The sequence below is a fragment of the Crocuta crocuta genome, unplaced genomic scaffold, assembly GCF_008692635.1.
Source record: "Crocuta crocuta isolate KB4526 unplaced genomic scaffold, BGI_CrCroc_1.0 scaffold131, whole genome shotgun sequence".
Taxonomy (NCBI): domain Eukaryota; kingdom Metazoa; phylum Chordata; class Mammalia; order Carnivora; family Hyaenidae; genus Crocuta; species Crocuta crocuta.
In genome coordinates this window covers 3,278,886-3,288,999 of record NW_027528977.1, presented here as the reverse complement: position 1 = coordinate 3,288,999, position 10,114 = coordinate 3,278,886, and the positions used below count along the sequence as shown (strand labels likewise).

The 10,114-nt window shown below is 33.1% G+C and overlaps 1 long non-coding RNA gene across 1 annotated transcript in view; it reads right to left on the bottom strand.

Moving 5' to 3' along the window:
- Positions 1-5,233: 5,233 nt before the first annotated feature.
- The window catches only part of LOC144225865 (uncharacterized), a 5,986-nt gene continuing 1,105 nt past the window's right edge, over positions 5,234-10,114 (bottom strand). Inside the window, exons 2-3 of the long non-coding RNA XR_013333444.1 lie at positions 8,030-8,090; positions 5,234-5,412 (exon numbers count right to left, since the gene is read on the bottom strand). This is a non-coding gene — a long non-coding RNA (uncharacterized LOC144225865). The remainder of the gene's footprint in view (positions 5,413-8,029; positions 8,091-10,114) is intronic.

The following is a 10,114-nucleotide window of genomic DNA, read 5'->3' as shown; positions in this document are numbered from 1 at the left end:
GATCTCAGTTTGTGGATTCAAGCCCCACATCAGGCTCTGTGCTGATAGCTTGGAGCCTGGAGCCTGCTTCGGATTCTGTGTCTCCTTCTCTCTCTGCCCTTCCCTCACTCATGCTCTGTCTCTTTCTGTCTCTCAAAAGTAAATAGGTGTTAAAAATTTTTTAAATCTTTAAACCATTTGTTTTTGTCAAGTTTTAAAATTATAAACTTCTTTGAAGGATTGCAGTCAATGCTGTATAATTCCTACATTTTAAAGTTAAGGAAACTAAGGATAGAGAATGATGACTTCTCAGTTCATTAGGACATAACAGGGTATCTAATACTAAAATTCTTATTCAGAGTACTGTATCAATGGCGTCGACATTACCACAGAAGTTTAAGTATCTCTTTCTCTCTCTCTCCCTCTCTCTCTCTCTCTCTCTCTCACATACACACACACTACTTGGGCCCGTTCTAGGAAATTCTGATTTAGCAAGAATAGGATCAATGTCAGATGACAGATTTGGAACACTGTTCTGCCTAACACTGCCTCCTTCAAGAGTGGGATATGTTCGCCAACTAGATCTCAAAATAAGAAAAAGTACTTCAAAAGGAAATGAATGCATCAAGCAAGCAATGCCACAGGGAAGTTTTTGAATGAGGTGTGCACTTCATTGACAGTCATCTTGTGGGCAATCTAAGATACACTGAAAAGTTTCCTAAGAATCTTGACATTTATTGTATCAGGCTTATATTCATCTGCTTCATTCAATAATGATATTTTGGAGCATATATTGTTGGCAGAGATGTGGTGATGAGTAAAAATATACTCAATATCTAGTAGGGGGATGTTTAACAATGATTTTACTAATAAATATATAATTCTAAGAGATATTCTGAAGGAGAGATGAATGTATAAAGCAAAATAGAATTAAAAATATGGAATATCTCCTGAGAATATGTTGATGATCTGAGACCTAGAGGGTAAGTAGGAGAGCTAACAAAGTTTTTGAAAAAGTTCCAGCGAAAGAAGTATTCTTGACATATTCAAGGAGCAAGAGTAACTCAAATGGAAAGAATGTGAATATGTTTGGATAAAGACGGGAAAGCACCAATGGGATGGATATTCTTAGAAAAGGGATTGAGAGGAACAACAGAAAAAAGGAAGGTAAATAGCATTTGTTTATTTAGAGTATGTGCATTGAACCTTGAGTATGGGCCTGGTACTTTGATCAATATTGTAGTATATAAAATATTAAGGCAGTTCACTTTCTGGGGCACCTGGATGGCTCAGTCGGTTGTGTGTCTGATTTTGGCTATGGTCAGGATCTCAAGGTTCAATAATTTAAGGCCCAAATCAGGCTCACTGCTGTCAGCATAGAGCCCACTTACAGTTCTTTGACCCCCTCACTTTCTGCTTCTCCCGCACTCGTGTTCCCTCCCCGCCTCTCTCCCTTTCAAAAATAAGTATTTAATTTAAAAAGAATATTTAAAAGAACAGCTCACCTTCTAAAAAAAAAGCTTACCTTCTAATTTAGAAAATTAGATACATATTTAAAATAATTTGTGAACATAACTATTAAAACAAATATTAAAACAAATTTTTATATTTGGGTTTCATAGTTTGTTAAAATATTACATGGCTTTCAAAGAAAAGTGAACAATATGGCAGCATATAGAAGGCACTAAAACTTTAGTACACAAACCTTTTCTGGGTTGCCAGTGAGTAGCTTTTTGTCCTAAAGCATTCAATATCCCTGTGTTTCAGTTAGCATATGCTAGCAAGAGAATGACAAGTACTGGTTAAATTAAATGGGGAATTGCTTATAGGGAGGGTGGCAAAGAGAGGTTCTATTAAACTTACATTTCCAGACACTTGTATTACTAACAATATAGCTACAGTTTACTGGGTTCAATTATCATTGCAAATTGGCAAACAGCACTTGCCAGCCTTCTAATCATTCAATATATTCTTTCATGTTCAAGCACAGCTGACAGTTTAGTTGAATAGTTAATGTCAAAAATTTCTTCAATTATATCCAACCATACGTACAGAGTAGTTAAGTGGCAAATAGGAAAAAAGAAACCTTTTTATCTCTGTTTTCTATTTTTCAAATAGTTAAAAGAGTGGTAGATTGCCTGCGTTGCTGGCTGAAATTTGGAAATATAAATGTAAGTAGAATTCTCTAACTGGACGTGTTTTCTTCCAAGTGCTAACGTATGCTGGTTACAGTGAGATTTTCACATATTGCACAAATTTGTAGGGCTTATTCCCTAGCCAGTTTACCAAAGGTCAAGATTATACTTTTGCCAATAAAAACAGTAAAACTACATTTTATGTACTTTGTAGAATCCTACTCCATACTTTATAGACACGACCTACAAAATTATCTCCATAGAAAGAAATAATAGACTGTTGCCCAATTTTTATCTTTCTTATTGACTAATCTTTTGTCTTCTCTGTCCTTCCCCATGTGAAACACATTTTTAAAGTAAATAAGTCATTGATATCGTTTGACAGTCCATTGAATTATATGATCACCTAGTTTCCTGACAGAATTTAATTCAAACTATAGTTTTCATCTTTCCACTGCAGATTAGAGGAAATCCAAATCAGAGGAGAAACATGTTATGTTAATAGATCACAAGTATGATTTCCCCCCCAAAAAAATGGCTCTGCAGGAAAATAATTTTGAAATCTAACATTGAGGTCAGGTCTCTTGTTTATCCCTTCAGCTTGACAGAGAATTTGTATTTTTTTCTAAAGGAAATGCCAAGTAGACACCTAGTATGGGTTTAACTTGCACCTTCTACTTGGAGAAGTGTTCTGTAACACCTGTCTCTCTCTGTGCAACCTGAACTTGGCATTGAATGTGCTTTGTGGAACGCAGGTTTCTTTATGCAGGCTTAAATTTGCAGTTTTAATAAGTTAGATGAATTTTTTGATTCATTTTATCTAAGATACTAACATCCTACCAAATATAAATACAATTTAAGTATTTCTATCTAAAACATGAAGTAATTAGATACTGATTTTTTTTCTGCAATTTACCATCTCTATGCTTTGTTTGTGTGAATACATGCTACTGAATGAATTAAATACACTTTTTAACCTGCTGATTCATTTTCCAGGGTTAGAAATGAATGCTCAATGATTTCTACCATGGTTAATATAAACATTGACCTGATTAAATGCAGAGATTCCTGTATGCTATTAGATGGCCGCAGATTTATCACTTCTGCCAAGGTTTTGCTCCTGGCATGTGATTAAAAAGCATAGGCCAATTTCTACTTTTATCTACTTATTTTTATTTCCTATTTGGCTCTCTTCACTGGCACTGGATCCATGACTCCTTGCTGCTTACATGCTTTCTAGCATTTATTGTCTTGGTTTTCCTCTCGGTGGTACAACAGTCCAACTGCATGATATACTTCCCTATACAAAGATAAACCACATCATCATCACTCAACCATCCTGAACATGGTTATAATGCTGTGGTATAATAGGGAGGAAAGCAATCACCAACAACTCTAGGATTTTCCAAGTTGATATGAATGCTAACAAAATGCACCAAATGAGCCAGATTTTATTATTGAAATCTTTGCAAAACATTAAAGTTTTGGTTTAAATGATGATGTCATCTAGAAGAATAGTCTTCTGGAGAAATTAATGGACAGGGTCCTTATTACTGGGTTGTTCAAACCCACATGGGCACTCCTCTCGCTAGAGTATTTATTACAACAAATGACTTTTGCTTCCTAATGATCTGGCTGAATTTATATACCTCCCTTAAATAAAGGAGAAAAGATTGATATGCTAGGAAGACAGGATCTTTGCGTATAAATGATAGCATATTATGCAGATTTATTAATATTATAATATCTAATATGAAGAGAGAGAGGAAATAGAAGAAAGTTATTTCTAAATAAAGGATGGACAGATTGTTTCCTTCTGTAACCACCAAAAATATATATTAAATATTCTCTGTATAATTTAACACTCTGCCATTGATGTAGTTTCTCTTTTTGTGTGATTTTCATATTTAATCAACATATTTTATGATTAGTATCCGTATTCCATTTCAGAAGATTCAACAATTAAAAGAAAATGACCATAAATATATAATTATTATTTAATACTCACTTAACTTGAATTCATTATAATAAAATGTATTATGCACCCAAAATATGAGAAAAATGGGGAAATTGAGCTTTATAACAAATTACCAATATTTTGGGATCTTCTGTTTGTACAATGTTTTGAAATACTTATTCATGGTCTATTTCTATAAAAGTTTGAATTTGCATTTGTAGGTGAAAAAGTACTGTTAAAATTACTTAGTAAAGAGCATGGTGAATTCAGAAATATATGTGATCCTATGGAGTATGTCCTATTGCATAGTGAGAGATAATATGCCATTTTATATTACTATTTATATTAATATTAATATGTTAATATAACATGTGTATACAACATATAATTAGTAATGTATGCAGTTATATAATAGAGTCTGAATAATGATCCTTTCTCCTTCGGCTATTTTCTATTTTACCCAGTTTTTTCAAAGTACACAGGACCCACATGGAAACAATATACTTATCAAAGTCAGCAAAAGAAAATGGATAGTTTGGGGGGGTCAAAATGGGAAATGGATAGTTTGGGGGTTCATTTGAGAGGTGTTCATTTTATTGGGGGTTCATTTGAGAGATGTTCATTTTATTGAAGACAGAAATGACCTGAGTACCTATTCTCATCGTGTAATAAAAATAAAATTCTCAATAATATAGCATATTGAAAATAGATGAAATTTTCTCTTTCTGGATAGATAGATGATCGATAGATTAGAAAAATAAATGATAGATAGGTAGATAGATAGAGATATATAGTTGTGTATACCTTTAGTTATTAGTTACTTGGTTAGTTAGTTTATTGTCTCATTGCCTATCAGTCTCAATCACATTACTAGTATCAAAAAATTAGGCAATTTTCTTTAGATTTGCTTTAGGATTTATCACATAATTCTCCCACATTATATTATGTAATATTAATATTTTATAAATAACTACCCAAGATATATTTAAGGCAAAATGGATTCGTAAGGCTGAAAAGCAATAGAGGCATATGGTCTGCACATAAAAATAGGAGTATACTGTTGAGTTATTGTAATACAGATTTTATTTTAGTTGAAGCATTTCTTGTTTCAGGCAAACACTGAAATGCTTAAGATTAACAAAGACTCATTTAATTTGCCTTGAGTTTGAATTAAGAGGCTAATATCTTAAAGCAGTATCTTAGTAGACAGGATTTCCCAGGTCACATTTTCATAATCCCCAGTCTTCATGGGGTATCCACTTTTTACATCACATACTAATTTCACACTTGGGACAGTCCTTTGTAATATCAGACTTGAATGTGACTGTTGTTTCAGAGCTCCTGGAATAAAAAAAGAGTTGTCCATTATCCCTGCCACAACATAACCTATGATAATTAGTTGAATCCTAAAGTTCATTCTATTTTGATTATTATATTTGGTCTGTTAATTTATCATTTGCTTTTCATGTATTTTACCTGTATTTGAATACTAGGGCTAAATCATATAAGAATAACAATGGGTAAATAGATAGAAAGACAGTGAAACAGGTAGATAAATGGAAATGGTAGAAGTGACTATTGTTTCTCCCTGTCCTTGGGAAATCTAGATGCCTATACTCTACATTTTTAGAAGTGAATATAAAATACCTAGCCACTGGTCACTGGGAAGAACTCTGAAAAATCTAATAATCAAAATGTACATGCTCTAGGCTAAGAAAGTAAATAGTGTTATTATAAACCATGTGTATTACTTCAGAGACAAATTTCTACAAATATTGTTCTCTCCTTGTTTGACATGCAGTGTGGACAGACAATGAGAAACTGCCTCCTTTCGCTATATTTACAAACTGTAAAATAAAAATCTGTGAAAAAAAACACTCTATATTTATGTTGAGGCAGTTACAAAACAGGCCTCATTTAAGAAGAACCCCTGTATAAACAGTGCAGAATGTGGTGCATGATCCTGAAAAAAATCCTTACTTTGGGCAACATACTAATATTGAATTGCTATTGCCTTAACCATGGTCCTAGTAGATACAAGAACAAAGCCACACCTCTGTTGGTAGGAGGGAAAGTTCTAGCTATAAGGTATGGACATTTGTATTGTCAGGCAATCAGGAAAATAGTAATCTTGCATAACTTGGACAGCAAAGTCATAATGTAAGTTCCAACTATATTATTGTCAAAATATCATGCTCAAAAATGTTGTATTAATTGAGAAGTATTTTCGTTGTTGCCATAACAACATCATTTTATCATTACTGTCATCATTCTATCCATTCTGTAGTGAGAAATCTCTGGAATGGGGCTGGGAACTTTTTAATTTGTAGTGGACACCTGCAGCTACTTATGTTCCTTAAAGTAGTTTAACCACTATTTAACTTAATGCTCATCTTCCAAGTTTCTGTTTCTATAGCTACCCAGTGTGGACTAAGAAATCAATACCTGGGAGAAATCTGATGTAGGTGGTCAATGATCACTCTTAAGACATATCGGAATAAATTGTGGTGCAACTGGAGTCTTTCTTTCTTTCTTTCTTTCTTTCTTTCTTTCTTTCTTTCTTTCTTTCTTTCTCACTCTGTCTTTCCCTATATCTCTATCTCTCCCTCCCTCTCTGTGCTTCTGAATTCTGGATAATAAATATATGAATCACTTGAGTGGAAAGCAGCAGATAATTGGCATCAGTGCTCTATAGGAGGCTGGGAACTATGTCAAAGATGCTACAAGCAGATGTGTGTGTCCATGGCATGTCACAGAAGGCATATCCGGTTGCAATGTGTTGTTAATGTCTACATTGTTACTTCGTCTTGTGATCTTGTCTGGAAAATCTCAGGGAAAGACTGATACTAGTTTGGTTTGAGAAAACTTAGTCGGGGATTTGGACAGAGTACTAAATGTAAAGTCAAAGCTTGAAACCCATCTACCAATAGAAGTCCACAAGTGGCCAAAGGATTAATGGGAGAGTAAGAAGTAATAATAGCCTAAGGAAAGGATAGGTGGATACTTTGTCAGGATCTTTTTTTAGTTCAGAAGAAAGATAGGGAAATTTTAATAAGGATGAATAAAAAGAGAAAGGTGGAGGAGGGCAAAGAAGGATGATTTTCTGCAATCATTACTCTAAATGATAAAAGCAATTCTTAACTATATCCATACTATTACTTATATCTATGTACAATTTATATTCTATTTTCACAGTAATTTATCTCATTTTATTTTCACAGAATCCTCATGAAATAGGTTTGGCAGGAGTTGCCAACTTATTTTTTTAAATGCAAAAAATAGAAACCTAAATTATTTCCCCTGCTTTCCTTCTTAGTCATAAAGCATCTTCAACTTTTCCTGACTAGCTAAATGTTAATAAGGGGAAAATACTAGGAATTATAGCCCCATAGAAGGATTACGTAGCTAAACCTTGTAAAGTCATTGTTTTCACATTCATTTGATCAAAAGACTGATATACAACATCCATAAAGTAAATATTGTAGAAGGAAAGATCATTTAGTTAAGCATAGCCAGCTAAATTGAATAATAACAGTATGTTCATTTTTAAGTCTATGGAGAACAATTATAGCATCTTGGGAATGAAAATGGTGATGAGATATTCAATATTGACTTTAATAATTCTAAGCAGGATGTGGGTTTGCAGCATCAAAGTATCTGCCTCCAAGTTCAGTAATGAACTTCTAGCCTCAAAACTGTTCTTTCACTTGCTTGTTACATCCATTTTTTTTCATTTAGCCTTCTTCTTATTGGGTAATAAATGATATGAATGTGAACATAAAATTGTCTTAGGCTGTAAAGTGGCACCAGATATTATGAGAACCTGGAAGAAATTTCATATACTACTAAGAGTATACTATCTCTTTTCTTTCTATAATGCCACAAATGATTTCAATGAAAATGAGTCACAGTGCCCAAGAAGAACTAGATATTGAACTTTACAAAAGTACAAGCAGACCTCACTGACAGGCAGTTCATCATGCTTCTACATTTAGGTATTAATTTCAATTTCAATCTTCCTGTAAAACAAAAAGGAAGAATTTTTTATTATGGAGTAATGGCCTTGCTGAAGTGACATAAATTATAGTTGAAGACATTAAAGTTACACACTAAAGGCTACTTCCCACTCCTTTGCCCTGTGTATTTCTTCCCAGTACAGTCTGATTGCTTCTAAAACTAATCTAGGTTTTTGTCAAACCAGGCTCTCTACTTTCCATACAGGACTGCTACAGTGTTCTTAGGGAAAGGTTGTAAGAGGCAATTGTGTTATTTTGCCTCACTCGATGAGATATCACATTGAGCATATCCTTGAAGACCCTCTCACCTTTATGTTGCTATCATCTATGAATCTGAAATTTGCTAAAACCTTACTTTGGCAATCAAGGACAAGTCAAGTATAGACAAAATTATTAATTAGACCAGTAAAAGTTTTGGTTTCTTCTGTCCTTTCTTGCTTCCCCCCCATTGTATTTCCTAGATTTTATCTACATTTTACTCAGAATTCCTTTAGCACCAATACCTATTTTATTGAGTATAAATGATATCCTAAAATCTATTACAGCTGCAACAGTTACAATTCCAAATGTGGCAATGTGGTTTTCTTCCAGGAGTTTTTGGTAATGTTGAGGAAACGCAAGAGACAGACAATTATAAAATAATGTGATAGTATCATGAAGTCAGTGAGGTAGAGTGCTTTGATATAGGCGCTTCTAAGCAAATCTTACCATTCATGCAAGTAAGTCCCTAGAGTAAGTAACATGGAAGTTGAGGCTTGAAAGATGAGTTAAGGAATAAAAGTTGTCTGGAAATTAAAAAGAACAGAATTGGAGGATGTGGAACTGGCTAAATTCCTTCAAATTTAAGGAATAATATGGATGTTTTGGGCATTGTAAACAATTCTATTTTAAAAAGAAGACAATTTTTTAAAAAAAAATCAGCTTTAAAGGTATTAAATTATAAACAGTAAAAAATTAAATGGAGCAAAACTAATTTAGAATAGAAATGTGTCTCTTAGAATACAAGCCATCAGTCTTATGTCCTTAAGACAGAAATCATCCATCACTTCTTCTATGTCATTGCAGTCTGTTTCAAACCTCTTGAGGCAAATGGGTGTGTATACATGTAGAGTACAGAAGTTCTGTATCATTTACACCAAAATATTGGCAGATTTTATATATCAATATGTAGAATTATTCTTATTCTTTTTTTTTTAACTTTATTTTTTAGAGAGAGAGAGACAGACCATGAAAGGGGGAGGGGTAGAGACTGGGAGACATAGAATCCAAAGTAGGCTCCAGGCTCTGAGGTGTCAGCACAGAGCCTGACGCAGGCCTTGAATTCACAAACCGTGAGATCATGACCTGAGCTGAAGTTGGACGCTCAACCAACTGAGCCACCGAGCCCCTTGTGCCTTATTCTCTTAAATTGGATAATATTTCTATTATATATATTTATTAGATTGTTCCAAAAATTAGTTTTCATTTATTATTAAAAAAACAATGCTGTTTTAAAGGCCAATGGGTACAAAAGTGAGTGTATCTATACCCAGAACTTAATTTGAATTTTTATAGATATTGCCAAAGTTTTTTCAAACTGCCTGTTCCAATTTAGTTAACAACTGTGAGAGTATCTGCCTCCATGCTGTTCTGAAACTAGTGATACTTGGGTTGGAAACTATAAAATAGGAGATTCGTACATTTTTCAGTTATTGAATCTAACATTCAAATTAATATTATAATATTTATATTTGCCAAAATTCTAAGTGAATTAATTTTTAATTTTCTATAGAAAAGATTAATAAAAATATTTCTAAGACATTTTTTCTATATATCTTTCATATCCTTCCAATATTTTTCTATCAATTGTTTTTCTTTCTCTTATTAGGTTGTTCATTTTTATGATTCATATAAATAATTTATGGAAATCATTACTATCATAAATGTTGCCATTTTTCCTGAATTTTATTATACTTTGTTCAGAGTGAGTTTTATTATAGATGTTGTAAAAAGTTATAAACAAAATTGTTAGTCTAGAGTTTTATATT